The 14,512-nt window shown below is 35.8% G+C and overlaps 1 long non-coding RNA gene across 1 annotated transcript in view; it reads right to left on the bottom strand.

The window, feature by feature from the left end:
* Window positions 1-3,480: 3,480 nt before the first annotated feature.
* Window positions 3,481-14,512, bottom strand: part of LOC133818206 (uncharacterized) — a 30,226-nt gene continuing 19,194 nt past the window's right edge. The window contains exon 5 of the long non-coding RNA XR_009885825.1: window positions 3,481-3,828. This is a non-coding gene — a long non-coding RNA (uncharacterized LOC133818206). The remainder of the gene's footprint in view (window positions 3,829-14,512) is intronic.

The raw sequence follows: 14,512 nt of genomic DNA, 5'->3' as shown, positions 1-14,512 counted from the left end.
ATGAGAAAGACTAGAGTTTGGGTGGAAATGTGTATATATATTGATAGGTGTAAAGACAATTTGGTGAAAGCTTAAAAAAAAAAAAAAAATATCAATGGGAAAAGAGGAGGGGCAGCCGGGCAGAGGTAGTAGCTTCCCGGAAATTTTACGGGCAGCCGAAATTCTAGATTTGGCGCCAAAATTAAGAGGTTTAGTTAACAACGGCTCTCTTTCCCGCGCTATGTTTTTTATTTTGGAGATTTTTACGATTTTGCCCTTGGTTGGCATTATTATTTTCTGGGTACTGGCGCTACCCAGTACTCAGTCAGGGCACAATCACCGCCACAGAAAACGTCGTCGTATACTGCACAATCGTCATCCTCATACTGTTCTGGGTCGTATGGGCCTGGCCCAACTTCTGAAATGTTACGTAAGCCTTGAATTCAATTTCATTTTCTTTCCTAAAATGGATGGCCCATATCACAACCCTTTCTCCAAATCTGAAAGAAATTAATGTTACTACTATCCATTATTTGGTCTTTTTTCCTTAAAAAATTATATATAATTATAATTTTTTTAGGAAAGTTGGCGAGATAATAATGACTAATGATATGTACATACACAAATTACATATGGTAAAATTTGTATGTGCAGGTATAAAAATCCTAATATACTACTATGGTAATCCTTTATATATATGTTTATCCCAAAATGTAAAAACGATAAAAGAAGTCAATTTTAATATTGTAAAAAAATCACAATAACTCGTAAAGATTCTTACTATAAATCGAAAGACAAAATTGCACACCTTTAATGAGACAATCATAAAAATATAAAAAATTCTACAAATTCAAATTCATTTTGAGAAGCTAATTAATAGATTCAAATATTTGCATCGAAAAAGAGAATATTTATGGTGATATAATTAATTTCACCTTTATCTATATTTATATATAGTATTGAGCCAAAATAATGATGTAATACTTTTCCAACTCCAACTACTTTATAATATTTTAGAGTACTTTAATTACTATAGCTAAATGTAGAGAACTAAATACACAATCATAGCTTCCTTCAAAAAAAAATATACATACATAGCTAAAGTCTATCTTATTATTTTAATATTTTATTTGATTAAAAAAAAATTGATCATAAGTTTTTTTCTACTCTTAGAAGAACTACTTGTTAAAATAATTTTGTTTTTTTAAATGAAATTTAAGATATTGGATAAGTTCTAACAAACATTAATGTTTAACGTTAATAAAAAATATTAAATAAAAAGAAAAAGTGAAATTTTGAAGCGTACAAACTCCAAATACTAGGCTGGCGTGAGTGTTGGAAGATAGACTCCAAAAAAATAGCCGTATAACGACAAAATGGGTTTTCTGCTCTATCATATGGGCTGCTTTGCAAATGCACCTGAAACTGAAATGATTCTCTTAATTAGAAGTGGGCCCAAGCAAAGTGGAAGCCCAATTTTGAAAATCACTGCTGACATGGCGCCACGTAGGAGTTAGGCTGTCCTGGAACTACAATAATTTGAAATTTGTTTAGGGCCACATGGGTGTCATAAGCTGTGGGTCCCATTCCCAAATGCTGACTGTGAGGCTGTCATGGTGACGATCCATTCCATGCACTTCGTCCCAATAATTTGCTGCTTATTCTTTCTTGTCCTTGGACGGTGCCCCAATTGCACAACCAAATCACCACCGTTGATTCAAAACGGTGGATCAAATCTCAGCCCTTAATAGTAAGCTGTCACACATGAGAACGAGTCAGCATTTGGGGCCCTCCTCATATAATAATGCCTTCTGCCTTATATTCTGAATCAACTTTATTAGTATGGATAAGGGCGGTGGACTAGAAAAAATAAAACCATGCTACATGCACAACAAGAATAGGACAATCACACTCAGTAGATGAATGATACTAATGACCCTTTTTGGGCTATTCAATTTTGGGGTATGTATGGTTTTTGAAATTTCAAAAACGATACAAGTTAAATATACTTTATAAATTATTATCATTATTTTTTTTTTAAATACCATTTTACAAAAATATCCCTTAAAAAATGGTGATCTCCATCCGAATGTTTTATCTCAATATTCTAATAGATCACAATCATTAACAGCTGATATTTTACCTATTGGTGTGTATGCCTTTTTTTTTACCTGTTTCACAAATCATTAACAGCAAAGGTTCTTCATACCTTTTTATTAACTCAGCTCATTTTTTTTTTATCATTATGTAGAACTAATTGGGAAATTAGCCAAGCGCTGGCTTTGCTTCCTTGAATGACACTCTTTTCTCCTTCAATTTAAGACAAAAGTTTTCATAAATACCTAATTATAACCCGAAGAACAACTGTACACATATTGTCAATTTTGGAGCAAACATCCAAAATGCACTTGAAAAATAATAATAATAAATTCAAATATAAGCTACATTTAAAATGCTGGATGGTATGGATTATAAGAAGCTAAAGTCATGCAGCGTCAATTGTCACAAATAATTAAATGGAAATCAGGCATGGACGGAAATTTTAAATGGATTGAAAAAGAGAAATAAAACTATTAAAAAAACATTTTTTTCTTCCCACTTGAGTTCTATTTTTAGTTATAATAATCTACTAAATTCTACACCTCTTTAAAGAACCTTGATCTAATAAACTACAACCACAAGACTTTGTATGCTATTAATAATCAGCCCATAAAAAATTGTGACCGGATCGATTTATTTTCAAATGATAATAATATCAGGTTATCCTGTTTGTAGTTTTTAGGCATACAATTGTAACCTTAAAGTCCACAAAAGATCATATAATAAAGAATTTAGTGATTATAAAGTATAGTTCATGCACTCCATGAACTCTCTGACCCACTAAAAAAATTAGAGCATTAAAATCCCATTTCTAAATAACTTAATGCTTTTTATTTATTTATATTTAAATTGAAATAAAGCTTCCAAATGAACAACAACGTATGGACGGTGAAGAATAACAAGTCTTTTGGTTTGGTCGGTTTGATGGGGATTTTTCTCTTGTAATGTTATGCTTTTTTTAGCTATTATTATATGCTTACATTGGCAATCAGTGTGACAGATAATTTGACCAGACACCAAATAAATTTTTGGGCATATATATAAACACAACAGCAAAAAATAGGTTTGGTATATTATGTTGGGTGAAATATTGTATTAGTTTCAATTTGTAGTAATGCCTCTTACGACTAGGGGCGTATGGCCATACCCATCAATATCAATTACTTTAGCTGTTCGACCGCCCAATTTGATCATTCCATTTTCAGGACCAAGAGTTCAACATCACCATTATAATTTTCTATGGCATAGAAATCTACTAATCTTACAACTTAAGAATTTGAATTGAAGAAAATGATAGAAAAGTATAACAAATTGAGGCACTTTTTATTAATTTATTTAATTGAAAAATAACATGTTGGAGGACAAAATTTCACAAGATTGTATTCTATATGTTATGTTATGGTCCGTGCGTGTTTGCATTCTAATTCGATTCCTCTTCTTCATAGGTCAAAATCATATATGGATAGTACGGGAAAATACACTTTTATACTAAATATATTATATAATAATATAGCCACCAATATGTTTATATGTATAATATAACATATCCAACATGGGATTGGAAAGGGACATTTGAGCTTCCAATGCCTAAGTTATTGATTGTTGAAAAAATATGCTCCAAAATGCCGCTCTCGTGATTTCATCCCTCAGTTTCCATTTTTTCAGTTTCTCATTTTTCACCCGAGCACACCACCTACCTTCAGAAAAATACCCCACCAAGCTCAACTCTTCACCGGCGACAACACCCATCTGCCATTTTTGCTTTAATGGTTAAATATCCAAAACTTAAATCCACCGAAATTTCACTTAAGATACTAATTTAAATGTTTCGAATAATTTCGTGCATAATTTTTTTATTTTGTTTGCTTTCTTTTTTTCATATCTAGAAATTTAAAATTTTTAGAATTTCGAACAATTTTGAGAATTTCAAACAATTTTAATGGTTCTACCAAAATTTGATTTTAAGCAAAAACTTAATTTTGGAAGACAAAATGATGGTTCCATCAACACTTGGTTTTGGAGGACAATATTGATGCAAATCAATGGTGCAAGAAACTTTTGATTTTATGGACAAAACGATACAAAATCAATGGTGCAAGAAAATTTTGATTTTGTTTGGTTTTATTTGTAATTTCCAAAGGGAAATTTTACTATTTATGCATAATAGTGAGGATAATTACTAAATAATACCAGCACTAATAAATTTTTTAAATTGGTGCTAAACTTTCACCAAGTACCAAAAATACCCTCTCATTTTTTTCTACTCAAATTTTTTCCCACACACTCTCACTCTCTCACACTCTCCCACACAATTTTTTTCATCATCTTCCCCTAAATGCACGGACACAAACGGAAGGAAACCCCAAACCGAAGGAAACAATCTCAGGCTCTCTCTTTCTCTTCTTCGAAGTCGGCCACCCAGCACAGTCGTTGGACCTATCGAGCCAACGGCGACAACAGAGCTCAATACCCACGTCGTCGAACCGGTCGAACCCATTTTCTCATCAAGGTACATTCTTGAACCCTCGTGATTATTTTTGTTGTTTTGATCCCTTTGAATCTGGTGGTGTGGAATCGGTATGGTAGTTCTTTGGTCTGGGTTTTTCTGTGGTTTTTTCTGGGTTTGAACCAGTAGCTCGATAGGTTAGGTGAAGGTTCGATAGAAGCTCGATGTTATCCATGGTAATATATGAAACTAGCTCGATAGGCTCAATTATGGTTCGATAGTAAGCTCGATAGGGTAGTTTTGAATGGTTCGATGGTGGATTGATAAGAGCTCGATGGATCTGTGGTATTAGGTTAAAAGGGCTCGATAGGTTCAATAGAAGCTCGATGTTATCCATGGGTAATATATGAAACTAGCTCGATTATGGTTCGATAGTAGGCTCGATAGGGTAGTTTGAATGGTTCGATGGTGGATCGATAAGAGCTCGATGGATCTGTGGTATTAGGTTAAAAGGGATCGATAGGTTCGATAACGGTTCGACAGTAGGCTCGATGGATCTGTGGTATTAATAAACAGGGCTCGATAGGTTCGATAATAGGCTCGATGATTATTTATGTAGACATATTTTGCTTAGCTCGATAGGCTCGACACTGGCTTGATAGTGTATGTTTCAGCTCGATTATAGCTCGATAGAGCTCGATGACAGCTTATTTCAGTTTTTTGATGAAATTTTTTTGAATTCTTTCATGATTATGTTTAACATTATGTTTTCTTACCAAATTTTTTTCATGTGCTGTTGCAGATGCCTAAGTTGCTTGTTCCGTTCAGTGATCACTTTCCTGGTCGAGTGACATGGGTAGTAGTACTTTAAATCACATTAAGACTAGGTTTTTGGAGCTCGGGCTGCTTGAAAAGGCTAAGGAATCCCCTTTCAAGCAGTTCTTTTTGGCTTCGGAGTTTAATTTCTCCGGAGTCTTGGTGCATCAACTGTTGCTGAGGAAAATCGCCAGCAACAACGAAGATGAGGTGCATTTTTTCTTGGGGTCGAAGTCTTGTAGATTCGGCATGGGAGAGTTTGCCCTGGTGACAAGGTTGAATTTCAGGACCTTCCCGTCACCAGAAGAGTTGGAAGGGCGTAATCTCAGCGACTGGTTGATAAAGGAGTATTTCAACGAAGCTGAGAAAGTAAAGCTCTCACAGGTGGACCATGCTTTCAAGACTTGTACGATTGTGGAAGATGTGTACAAGCTTGGTCTATGTTTGTTTGTTGAGGGGGTTCTGAATGTCATTGATGGCAAGTTGCACATTTGGCGAGATATTCTGAAAATTGTTGAGAACGTAGAGTACTTCTTCAGCTATCCATGGGGGAAGTACTCTTATAGGAGGCTATTGCAGTCTTGTAAAAAGGACATGGTGAAGCAAAAGGTCAACTATGATGCCAAGAAGGATGCCAAGGTGCAGCAAGAGTCCAAGTACAGTATGTATGTTTATGCCCCGGCCTTACAGTAGTGGGCATATGAGGCTATCCAGCAGCTTGCGATGGAGCTTGTTGTGAGCTCGGGAAACATGGTCCTGAGGATGCTTAGTTGGTCGCATCGGAGGAACAAGGATTTCACCAAGTCCGTCATCGCACCGATATTATTGAAGAAGAATGTAAGTTATATATATATATATATATATTTTATCTATATGCTTACCTTTTATCATTATTTGAGTTAACCAAATGTTTTATGTTGTTTGCAGTTGATTGTCCTTCCGATGTTGAAGCCTCGACCAGTAGAAAAAGACTATTATTTGTTTTTGACAGAGGGAGATCTTCCCCTTTATCCTGGGCTTGGCCAGGACTCTCAGAAACTGATGAGGAGGAGGATGCAACTTTTGAGAAAATCACGGAGATAGTTTCTCAGGCAGCCGAGGTAGCCAAGATATTTGATGATGCTGCCCCGGGGGAGGAGGTTGCAGGTCCCACCCCTCCTATTGCCCCAGCCTCAGTCTTCGCCGAACATCAGCCCCAGCCTCAGCGTCAGCCCCAACACCAACCCCAACACCAGCCTCATCCCCTAAGCTCGCCGACTTGATTGAGCGGTTGGACAGAGTCAAGGGTCGACAGGAGACTCTCCTGAAGAACCAGTCAGTGATCTTGGACGTAGTCAGTCAGATCCTGACATTTATTAAGGATAAACCGAGGGGCTCCAATGAAGATTCAGACTCAGAGTCATTGGATATTCCTCTAGATTATGTTGATGATCCAACCACGCCTCCTACCATCATTGTGACACTTGATGCTGGGACTCCGGGAGCCGTTATTGTCAACCTTGAGGATGTTGCTGGGGTTTAGTTTCAGAGGGCTAGACGCCAAAGACGCAAGCCAGATTGGTTTGAGGACTACACCGATCCCACTAGGAAAAGACCTCGCACTGATGCAGCTGCACCAGCAGAGGAGGCTACACAGGTGTTGGACCCTCTCAAGAAGCCAAATCCCAAACAGTATAGGACAATGTGCAAGTGGCTGCTTGGAGACATGCCCAACAAGACCCCGAGGGATGTAAAGACTGAGAATCACGGTCCAACGTGGTTTCTGGCGTGGAAGACACCCCAGTCGTGGCTCAATGATGGGGTAAGCCATTTATACCTAATGACTCGATAGTGGTATAAATTATGGACTGTTTTCAATTTTACATGTTCTGTTTTTACTGACTCGATATGAGCTCGATAGGAGTTCGATAGGGATGTTAAAATAGGGTTGTTCTTTACTGTTTCAGATTGGCTCGATGTGAGCTCGATAGTAGTTCGATAGGTATGTTAAAATAGGGTTGTTTACTGTTTGAGATTAGCTCGATGTGAGCTCGATGGAGCTCGATAGTGGAGTTCAAATATGGTTGTTGTTTACTGTTTGAGATTAGCTCGATGTGAGCTCGATGGAGCTCGATAGTGGAGTTAAAATATGATTGTTGTTTACTGTTTGAGATTAGCTCGATGTGAGCTCAATGGAGCTCGATAGTAGTTCGATAGTGGAGTTAAAATATGGTTGTTGTTTACTGTTTGAGATTAGCTCGATGTGAGCTCGATGGAGCTCGACAGCAACAATTTATGATGGTCTTTGCTAATATTTTTTATCGTACTCTCTTTGTACCATATTGATGCGACAGAACACATGCTTCGTATGCGTCGCAAGTATTTTACCAATATATATCGACAGAATGCAATTGTGATGAACAGTTATTTCTCACAAGTGATACCTACCCGATATGATCAGTACAAGAAAACAGCCGACAAAACAAAGTATACTTAGGATTCTGACGTTATGTCCATGTTGACCGACATCGAGCAGCAGTTTCTGGCATCTTGGGGAGGAGTTGAGGATGTATATTGGTGCCAGAACTATGGACAACAACATTGGTTTGCCATTGAGGCTTCCATTTCTAGTTGGACCCTGACTGTTTACGATTCGGACAACTCGGTGATTAGTGACGCAAAGCTTGAGGAAATTATGAGTCCATGGTGCTTTTTGCTTCCTTCTCTGTTAATGCAGAGTAAACTGTTTACTGATAGCTTGATGTTGAAGATTCCATCAGCAGGAAAGAGGTTGCATCAGTTCACATGGCGTCGCAAACAGAAACACGAGCTCACTCAGTCAAAGAGAAGGTAACAAACATCATCTTCATACTAATTTTGTTTCTAACTAAAATTATAATAATGTGCACTTAATGTTTACTTTTTTTTACAGTGGGATTGTGGTGTGTATGCTGTCAAGCATATTGAGCATCTAATGGTCGGTCTTCCATTGGAAACTATCTGCGATGAAAATATGGAGGTGTTCAGGAACAAGTGGACCACAGACTTGTCCTTGATGATTGTATATATACAGGGTATTTACATGTACAGTTTCTTGTTCACATTTTTTTTATAACTTTCATGGGTTGTTATCGAGCTAATATCAAGCTATATCGAACTGTTATCGAATTATCAAAATTTGTTACCTTGATGATTGTATATATACAGGGTCTTTACATGTACAGTTTCGAACTGTTATCATTTTTTTATAACTTTCATGGGCTGTTATCGAGCTAATATCAAGCTATATCGAACTGTTATCGAATTGTTATTGAGCAATATCATTTTCATATCAAACCATTAACATAACTTTTAAGAAAAATCAAATAAAAAGAGTTTATTAATACAACAAGTTCAAATGGGAAAAAATAGTTTAAAGCCTAGCTTTGCATGTAGCCTTGTTGTGGCCAAGACCACCACACATGCTACACTTGCGCTCTTTGCGAATGATTTCGCCATTCGATGGAGTGCGGTTTGTCTTCCTTCTTCTGATCTTATTCTTCTTCGGTCGACCAACTGGTTGTTTTTCAACGGGAACCCCAACTTGCATTTTCTCTATGTTCTCGGGAACTTCAAAATCATCCTTGTTGCCAGTTGGGTAAATTGTTTCTTTGTAAGACTTCCTCCACATATCAGTAGTGCAATATGGTGAACACAGTAAGTAAATGTTGACACTGCGCAAGATGGCCGCAGCCACACCATGAACACAAGGGTAACCCATTATTTGAAACTGACCACAAGAGCATGATTTGGTCATCAAATTCAACTCACTATCACCTTCTGGGTCTACCACATGAAATTCAAACTGTCCAAGATGATGGACTTTCAAGTACCTTGCATCATCCGCAATGCCTAAGACATATTTCTCATATATTGTTGCTAATTTGGATGTGCACTTCTCTACCTCCTCACGACGCGCGGCAAACCATGACTAAATTGTGAAACGAATGAATTCCACAAAAGTAGTGACTGGGAAGGTTCTTGCGTCTCTGGTTTTGTTGTTGAAACTTTCAGCGTAGTTGCTTGTCATTACATTGTATCGATTCCCAGGAAAGTAAGCACAAGTCCACTTATCAAAGCCAATACCCTCGAGATATTGAGCTATGGCAGGACCCATTTGATTTATATTGTTGAAGAATCTGTGAAATTTTGACTTCCGAAATGCATATGCCGCATTCCACATCTCCTTGTGACAGTGATCGGTCTTGAACTTAGCGATTACAGTCATACTTATGTGATGGTAGCATGCGCCGTGGTAGGCATCAGGGAAGACCAACTCAAGGACATGAATAATGCTAGCATTCCTGTCTGATACAAAAGACAGATTATCAACAACTCCAATCGCTTCCTTCAATTTCATCCTGAAATATTTCCAAGAAGCATGATTCTCACTGTCAACAATCGCGAACGCAATTGGATAAATGTGGTTATTCGCATCCAATGCGACAGCACACAACATGTGGCCATCGTACCTTGACTTTAAGAAAGTGTCGTCCACACATATAACAGGACGACATGATGTAAATCCCCTTCTACAAACTCCGAGTGAGAAGAAACAGTAAAGAAGCGACCGTCATCTGTGACAAAATCAGTTATTGTACCTGGATTCTTTTGCTGCAGCATGTACAGGTAAGAAGGTAACTTGGAGTACGATTCTTCAGGTGTCCCCCTGACATAATCGAGTGCCTTCTCTCTGCATCTCCAAGCCTTCATATAACTCATATCGATCCCAAAATTATTCTTCATATCCTCCTTTATGTTGTTTGGTGGATAGCTAGTGTCATCAATAGCATATTTGTTCTTGATAAGGTGCCCAATGACAGAAGGTGCTGCTTGACGGTGGTCTTTTTGTCACAATTCTAGTGAGCAAGTATGTACACTATTATAAACAGTGATCTCAAGCATCTCTGATTGCGCTACTTTTTTCCCTCTTATTCTCCAACCACAATCAAGATCCTTGCAGGTGATATACAACACATTAATACCAGACTTCTTAACCATAAACTCAAAATTATTCTTCATTGCGAAGAGAGCCGCTTTGGTTTTCAATTCCATCATGTTCTCAAATGTCTTCCCAAGATGTAATTCCCCCAACGCTACACCGGATGAGGGTGATTCAGAACGACTACAAACCATGATATCTTCTTTTGTATACATGGGAGCACTCCATTTTCTGTGATCTTCTGTTGAACATATTGAAATGTTCCCTGTATAGTTATATTATGTTCCACCAGGACGACTAGAGCTGGTGCCAGGTGTTCGACGTCCTTGACTTGGTGGGTTCGCCCGTGCAATATGACGTATTGGTTGTTCTTGTGCTTGTTCTACTTGCAAATGTTCAACTACTAGATCATCATTCACTGAATTGTATCCTAAGTCTTCATTGTGTTCAGCTACTGGATCGCCATTCACATAGAGGTTGTACTCATACTAGTTGTCCCTCAGGTCACTAATAAGAAATCCTAAAGTACTGGCTGCTCCCTCAGGTCCGGGAGTGGAATATGGGTCTGCAATGACAATCTTTTTAACAGGAGTGACACACAAGGCCAACCTTGCTTTAGATGTTACTCCTAAGAATGCACGAACACCAAGATCACTTTCAACATGAACGGGTGTAAACGGTTGGTCGCCGCAAGTGTAAGGAACCTCCAATTTCAACTCATACATCTGTTTATCAACTTTAAGTTCCTTGTGCAATATGTCAAGAAGTTGCAAGTACGTTACAGTATCCTCCATCGGTATCACCATGCATTGAGGGTCCTTGAAAATCCACTTATTCCCTTGTAATTCTCAAACACCATTGTAGGATACAAAAACGTAGACAATAAAGCCTGTGTTGGAAAAAAAAAACATTAACATTGTCAAGAAAACTGTCATTTTTTCAGAAATTCATGAAAAAAGAACATTATCGAGCTTTATCGAGTTAGCATCGAGCTCTTATCGAGTTAGTATCGAGCTACCATTTCTTAAACTGAACATAAAACCTAACCAAAACCTCCATCGAACCCTATCGAGCACATATCGAGAAAACCTAAACCTATCGAGCTCAAATATTGTAGGGTTCAATCGAACCCTTATCGAGTTTCCATCAAGCACAATCGAGCAATAAAACCTAAACCTATCGAGCTATAATCGAGCTCGCATCAAACTACATCAAGCTCATACAAGACCTTCTACATACCATCGAGATCATATCGAACCGTTATCGAGCTCCTATCGAGCAAAAAAGTTGCAGAAAACCTAGAAAAACGCAGATCGCGAAATTTCTCTAAAAATCCCAAAAAATACACCAATATAGACTCAGATCTATTCAAAATAGCCAAAAAAAATGTAAACAAATAATACTCAACACATAAAATATACAATCTTATTACCCATGGTTTTTCTCCTCCAAAAACTCTCAAAATAGATGTTGCCTTTGATATTAACGACTTCACAGAGACAATGGAGATGGCTAACAATGATTTTGACAAGAAAATTATACAAATCTGTAGATTTTATGGATGATTTCGTGAGAATGAGAGAGAGAGAGAGGAAGAGAAGGTTTTAAGATTTTTTGATATAATGGGAGAAGTATTTTTGGTATGAGAAGAATGTTTAGCATCAAATTGAAAATATTATTAGTGTTGAGATTTTTTGGTAATATTAGGCATCATTAAGTATTAAAAGTGAAATTTTCCTTTCCAAATTATATTGTGCTAGGGTTTTGAGAGACTATATATATTTGCTTGAACCATAGATTTTGCATCATTTTGTCTTCCAAAATCAAATTTTGCTTGTCATATTGATATTGCATCGTTTTATCTTCCAAGTTAAAGTTTTGATGCAATTATTGATTTTGCATCATTTTTGTCTTCCAAAATCAAGTTTTGCTTGCACCATTGATTTTTGCATCGTTTTATCCTCCAAAATCATATTTTGATGAAACCATCAATTTGCATTGAAATTGTTTGAAATTCTGCAGATTTAGAATTCTAGATCTCAACAAAAAAACACAAACAAAACAAAAAAAATCATGTACAAAAATGACTGAAACATATAATTAGTGCATTCAATGAAGATTTTGGTAGAGAGAAATTTTTAAGTATGGGGGCATATTTTTTAAATGAGGGTAAACTAAGCATAGAAGCTCAAATATCCCATTGGATATGGCAAGGGAGTCCCTACTGGATTTTTAAGAAATAAAATTAATATACATGTAAAATATCTCAAATTTGAGATTTTCCCACATAAAAATAAAATTTATGTCCAGTAAACTATTTTCTAATATAATTTAGTTTGCGCATACAAATTAATAAAAGCAAATATATAGTTAAACAATCGTATAAAAGTTTAACATTCTCTATTGTACTCTCTTTTATCCGTATATAACATGTGAATATTATTCAGTTTTTTATATTTTTTTAAATTATTAGTTGAATCCACTTGTGATCACTCAAAAATATATTTAACATTTCTCTTTTTTATTTTATATAATTTGTTTCTTTTTACATTCTAAAAAGTCTTTACATTAAATTTAAAACTTTAATATATTCTTTTGGCACATCTTTTTATGTTTATGAATTTATAATACCAAAATAAATTAATTAATTTTTTATTATTATTTCCACTTATTAGCTTTGAAATTTGTTTATTTGTTTATTTCTCTTCTCTTTATAAGTTCTTGAGTTCTTCCTCGCGATTTTTTTTAATTAAGTGGTTGGTGTATTATTAAGACAATAATTTTTTTTTCTTCACCCTATTTATTGTTTCTTAATGTAAATTTGAGTTAGAATTTAATGCACAAGTTGACACTATAATGATGAAAAAAGTTGTGAAAAGAAAGGAAGCTTTTATCTGAGGATACTTTTTTTGTAAGTAAACATTATTTCTTGCCTTTTTTGTGTTATTATATATTTAAGTTTTGAATATATTTTTCTTCAATAAATTGTACCTGCACTTAAAATAATCATAGCCCCACCACCTTAGAACGTAGCAAATATTTATACATATATGAAATGAAAGAATGAATGAGTGACCAATGGTTGGTTTCTCACATTCTTTTATACTGAAATTCTGAGTGATATCGAACTTTAAAGTTGAACACTAGATCGATATTAAAATACCAAATAATTTAAATATACCATCTTCAACTTATTAGCTCACTAGCATGTTGGACCCAGCTGGATAGAAGATTAATTTTTTTAATAGAGAATTAATAAATTTGAAAACGTTCATCTAAAAGTATAGTAAAAAAAAACAAGTAATACTATACTAAGAGACATCACAAGTTTCCAGTGCCACATATATAGTCTGATATCAATTGTTTATGATGTTAAATTATCTCTTAGTATTGGTCTTTCTAAAGTATGAGTACAAAAAATGCCAGTATAATTACTTTTTCTTTTCAATAATGCATAATCAAACTATAGTATCATAATAATTTAAAATCATGCTAAGAGTGGTGGTTAGTTATAATTTCTAATTAGACAACTAACACTTTCCAAGTAGGAGCTGATATTCAGTGAGATGGATGACTAGATGGCCTAACGGTGGACCCTCCAACACATGTAAATGTTGTCCCACAAGACACAAGATTCAACCGTTTCTGTATGTATTTAAGCATAATTATCATCGTTATCCCTAAGAGAATAAAATCTTTAGACCCATTTCAGAAATAGCCAATCAGAACCACCTGCATCTTTGTAATTCTTCCTTTTAATTAATTGCGTTTGGACATCTAAGATCTAATCTCAACTTGTAATTATATTCCTCTGAAATTAACCATGGTGTCCCCTGGTAAAATTGTACTATTTGTACTGTGAAAAGTGAACTATTTGTTATTAATGTGTATTATGTGGTGCACAGCTAAACAAATATGCCAAGAGCCTAAAATGATGATGATGCTTCATACTTGTACTAATAGCTAACTCCAACTTCAAGAAAGTTAAAAGTGAAAACAGTTTTATGACACTCGAGATCAGCAAGCAAGGACTCAAAAATATTGTGATATTTGATGATGGACCAATCTCGTTATCAAATAAATATGGAGAAAAATCAAATTAATATGACCATCCATTTACACAATTCTTATTCATGCATCCTAAATATTAAAATGACAGCTCAAATAATAATAATATCTAGATCAGCAGTCCAAATCTGAGGTGGTCCTTG

Source organism: Humulus lupulus, chromosome 2 (assembly GCF_963169125.1).
Source record: "Humulus lupulus chromosome 2, drHumLupu1.1, whole genome shotgun sequence".
NCBI lineage: Eukaryota > Viridiplantae > Streptophyta > Magnoliopsida > Rosales > Cannabaceae > Humulus > Humulus lupulus.
Note: the sequence above shows the minus strand (reverse complement) of the source record. Positions and strands in the feature narration are given on the sequence as shown.